Genomic DNA, 5,144 nt, shown 5'->3' with positions numbered 1-5,144 from the left:
CGGGGACTGAAAGAGAGAGACTTCTGGTGTGAGTCTCAGAAAGTATCTGCTCATGGACTGAGTGAGTCTGGGAGCCGATAATTATCCACATCCATTCGGTGTGAGTGTCACACCAGCTCAGGGACTGAAAGACCTCTAAAAATGAGTCATCACTATTTACAGGATGGATTGGCATGTGGAATGCTTGTGTGGCCCTTCTCAAGTTCTAAGAAGTACAGATGTGGCTAACATTACACTAGGCCAGAATACTAATTACTGTTTTAATAATCAGTGACCAAGCCTAGCAATAGAAAGGGCCATAGACATTTTCTTTTGGGTTTTAAGAACCATTACCAGGCCTAACAGTAAGGAGGCAAGAAAAGTATGGAATCTTATGTACATCATGGAACACACCTAGAATGGGCTAAAAATACAACAGGCAAGAAAACGAGAATCCCTATTATGTAGCAATGGTCACAGATAGGATTAAAATGTGTAGTGTGGTGTGATCATGAAAGTGGCTTACATTTTCAGCGATTGTTCTAAAGGTCAGTTTTGACATAATTGGTGAAATAGCATTCTTGGTGGAGATCATGTTCATTCTTGCGTTCCATTCCTTCTTCCTCCTTTTTCACCATCAACACTGCAGGCTGACAAGTGAGTCTTCTGTCTTCTAGGATGGTGTAGAGTACATGCCTTTGAGATAAAAAAAAAAAATCAACATTACTTCAGCTGCCACTGAGGTTTTACACCTAAGAAGGCACAATACACTGTGGTTACTATTACCTCAGAGGCAGGTGTTACCCCTACTTATCTAGGAAGAATGGACCATCAATTTTTTTTTGGGGGGGGGGAACATTGACCTCCCTCCATATCATAAAACTTTGAAGAATACAACTTACCTCACAGCGTAGGAGGCGCCATCACAGCCAAAGGCTAATAGGGCTTGAACTGGAGACATTTTCTTGCTGTCTTGGTTCTTCTTTTTTCTTTCTTCGCCTTTGTTTCTTCCTCCGTGTCTCTTCTGAGGAACATTTGGCAACAGGCGTGCAAATGTTCCTCCCCTCGATCTCAGGGACTCTAAAGCTACAAAAGCTTTTATAGATCAACGGCCACACTTAGCATTAAAAAGGGCCGTTGAGGCTTTCTTTCTGGTTCTAAGAACCATCGCCATGGCCAGAATTATGCCAGGCAAGAAAGGTATAAAATCTATAATGGATCAACAGCCACACCTAGCATTAAAAAGGGCCATTGAGGTTTTCTTTTGGTTCTAAGAACCATCGCCATGGCTAGAATTATGCCAGGCAAGAAAGGTATAAAATCTATTATCCATCAATGGCCACACTTAGAATTAAAAAGGTCCATTGAAACTTTTTTTCTGATTCGAAGATCGATCGCCATGGCTAAAATTACGCCAGGCAGAAAACTATAAAATCTATGATTAATCACTGGCCACGTTGGTCATTTAAATGGGCCACTGAGAGGTTTTCTTTCTGGTTCTAAGAACCATAGCCATGGCTAAATTTACACCAGGCAGAAAACAATAAAATCTATTATCAATCAATGGCCACACCTAGAATTAAAAGGTCCATTGAAACTTTCTTTCTGGTTCTAAGAACCGTTGCCAGGGCTTAATTTATGCCAGGCAAGAAAGATATAAAATCAACTATCTACAAGATCGTATTCATTCTTGATTTCCATTCCTTCTTCTTGTACTTTTACCATCAAAGCTGAGTATTCTGTCTTCTAAGATGCTGTAGTACATGCCTTTGAAATAAAAAAAAAAATCAACGTTACTTCAGCTGCCACTGAGGTTTTACACCTAAGAAGGCACAATACACTGTGGTTACTATTACCTCAGATGCAGGTGTTACCCCTACTTACCTAGGAAGAATGGACCATCAATTTTTTTTGCTGGGGGGGGGAACCATTGACCTCCCTCCATATCATAAAACTTTGAAGAATACAACTTACCTCACAGCGTAGGAGGCGCCATCACAGCCAAAGGCTAATAGGGCTTGAACTGGAGACATTTTCTTGCTGTCTTGGTTCTTCTTTTTTCTTTCTTCGCCTTTGTTTCTTCCTCCGTGTCTCTTCTGAGGAACATTTGGCAACAGGCGTGCAAATGTTCCTCCCCTCGATCTCAGGGACTCTAAAGCTACAAAATCTTTTATAGATCAACAGCCACGCTTAGCATTAAAAAGGGCCGTTGAGGCTTTCTTTCTGGTTCTAAGAACCATCGTCATGGCCAGAATTATGCCAGGCAAGAAAGGTATAAAATCTATAATTGATCAACAGCCACACCTAGAATTAAAAAGGGCCATTGAGGTTTTCTTTTGGTTCTAAGAACCATCGCCATGGCTAGAATTATGCCAGGCAAGAAAGGTATAAAATCTATTATCCATCAATGGCCACACTTAGAATTAAAAAGGTCCATTGAAACATTTTTTCTGGTTCTAAGAACAGTTGCCAGGGCTTAATTTATGCCAGGCAAGAAAGATATAAAATCAACTATCTACAAGATCGTATTCATTCTTGATTTCCATTCCTTCTTCTTGTACTTTTACCATCAAAGCTGAGTCTTCTGTCTTCTATGATGCTGTAGTACATGCCTTTGAAATAAAAAAAAAATCAACGTTACTTCAGATGCCACTGAGGTTTTACACCTAAGAAGTCACAATACACTGTGGTTACTATTACCTCAGATGCAGGTGTTACCCCTACTTACCTAGGAAGAATGGACTATCAAATAGTGGAAAACCAACCCCCCCCCCCCGCCCATATCCTAAAGCTTTGAAGGAAACAAGACTCAACGAAACTTACCTCACAGCATAGGAGGCGCCATCACAGCCAAAGTCTAATAGGGCTTGAGCTGCAGACCTTTTCTTGCTGTCTTGGTTCTTCTTTTTTCTTTCTTCGCCTTTGTTTCTTCCTTCGCCGTGTCTCTTCTGAGGAACATTTGGCAACAGGGTGCAAATGTTCCTCCCCTCAATCTCAGGGATTCTAAAGCTATAAATTCTTTTCTAGATCAACGGCCACATCTAGCATTAAAATTGAGGTTTTCTTTTGGTTCTAAGAACCATCGCCATGGCTAGAATTATGCCAGGCAAGAAAGGTATAAAATCTATAATTGATCAACAGCCACACCTAGCATTAAAAAGGGCCATTGAGGTTTTCTTTTGGTTCTAAGAACCATCGCCATGGCTAGAATTATGCCAGGCAAGAAAGGTATAAAATCTATTATCCATCAATGGCCACACTTAGAATTAAAAAGGTCCATTGAAACTTTTTTTCTGATTCTAAGATCGATCGCCATGGCTAAAATTACGCCAGGCAGACAACTATAAAATCTATGATTAATCACTGGCCACGTTGGTCATTTAAATGGGCCACTGAGAGGTTTTCTTTCTGGTTCTAAGAACCATAGCAATGGCTAAATTTACACCAGGCAGAAAACAATAAAATCTATTATCAATCAATGGCCACACCTAGAATTAAAAGGTCCATTGAAACTTTCTTTCTGGTTCTAAGAACCGTTGCCAGGGATTAATTTATGCCAGGCAAGAAAGATATAAAATCAACTATCTACAAGATCGTATTCATTCTTGATTTCCATTCCTTCTTCTTGTACTTTTACCATCAAAGCTGAGTCTTCTGTCTTCTAAGATGCTGTAGTACATGCCTTTGAAATAAAAAAAAAATCAACGTTACTTCAGCTGCCACTGAGGTTTTACACCTAAGAAAGCACAATACACTGTGGTTACTATTACCTCAGATGCAGGTGTTACCCCTACTTACCTAGGAAGAATGGACCATCAATTTTTTTTGCTGGGGGGGGGGACCATTGACCTCCCGCCATATCATAAAACTTTGAAGAATACAACTTACCTCACAGCGTAGGAGGCGCCATCACAGCCAAAGGCTAATAGGGCTTGAACTGGAGACATTTTCTTGCTGTCTTGGGTCTTCTTTTTTCTTTCTTCGGCTTTGTTTCTTCCTCCGTGTCTCTTCTGAGGAACATTTGGCAACAGGCGTGCAAATGTTCCTCCCCTCGATCTCAGGGACGCTAAAGCTACAAAAGCTTTTATAGATCAACGGCCACACTTAGCATTAAAAGGGCCGTTGAGGCTTTCTTTCTGGTTCTAAGAACCATCGCCATGGCCAGAATTATGCCAGGCAAGAAAGGTATAAAATCTATAATGGATCAACAGCCACACCTAGCATTAAAAAGGGCCATTGAGGTTTTCTTTTTGTTCTAAGAACCATCGCCATGGCCAGAATTATGCCAGGCAGAAAACTATAAAATCTATAATCAGTCAACAGTCACACTGGTCATTTAAAAAGGCCGTTGTAATTTCCTTTCTGCTTCTAAGAACCATCACCATGGCTAAAATTACGCCAGGCAGAAAACTATAAAATCTATTATCGATCAACAGCCATGCCTAGCATTTAAAAGGGCTGTTGGGGAGGTTTCCTTTCTGGTTCTAATAACCATTGCCAGGGCTTAATTTATGCCAGGCAAGAACGATATAAAATCTATTATCTAAAACATTATATTCTTCTTAATTTCCATTCCTTCTTCTTGTACTTTTACCATCGACGCTGAGTCTTCTGTCCTCTAAGATGCTGTAGTTCATGCCTTTGAGACAAAAAAAAAAATCAGCATTACTTCAGCTGCCACTGGCGTTTTACTCCTATGAATGCACAATACACTGTGGTTACTATTACCTCAGAAGCAATTGTTACCCCCTACTTACCTAGGAAGAATGGACCATCAATTTCCTAGGAAGAATGGACAATCCACTTCACTCCATATCCTAAGACTCTGAAGAATACAACTTACCTCACAGCGTAGGAGGCGCCATCACAGCCAAAGGCTAATAGGGCTTGAGCTGCAGACATTTTCTTGCTGTCTTGGTTCTTCTTTTTTCTTTCTTCGCCTTTGTTTCTTCCTCTGTGTCTCTTCTGAGGAACATTTGGCAACAGGCGTGCAAATGTTCCTCCCCTCAATCTCAGGGACTCTAAAGCTATAAAATCTTTTATAGATCAACGGCCACACCTAGTATTAAAAAGGGCCGTTGAGGCTTTCTTTCTGGTTCTAAGAATCATCGCCATGGCCAGAATTATGCCAGGCAGAAAACTATAAAATCTCTAATCAATCAACA

At 40.6% G+C, this 5,144-nt stretch overlaps 1 long non-coding RNA gene across 1 annotated transcript; it reads right to left on the bottom strand.

Annotated features, from left to right (window-relative positions):
• Positions 1 to 246: 246 nt before the first annotated feature.
• LOC120298389 lies at positions 247 to 4,856 on the bottom strand. The gene is made up of 2 exons (XR_005554066.1): positions 4,823 to 4,856; positions 247 to 675 (listed from the first exon to the last, which is right to left on the bottom strand). It is a non-coding gene; the product is annotated as an uncharacterized LOC120298389 (long non-coding RNA).
• Positions 4,857 to 5,144: the final 288 nt, after the last annotated feature.

The sequence above is a fragment of the Crotalus tigris genome, unplaced genomic scaffold (genome assembly GCF_016545835.1).
Source record: "Crotalus tigris isolate CLP2741 ecotype Arizona unplaced genomic scaffold, ASM1654583v1 scf7180000023832.20336, whole genome shotgun sequence".
NCBI lineage: Eukaryota > Metazoa > Chordata > Lepidosauria > Squamata > Viperidae > Crotalus > Crotalus tigris.
The sequence above is the reverse complement of the archived record's forward strand: the minus strand, read 5'-3'. Positions and strand labels throughout refer to the sequence as shown.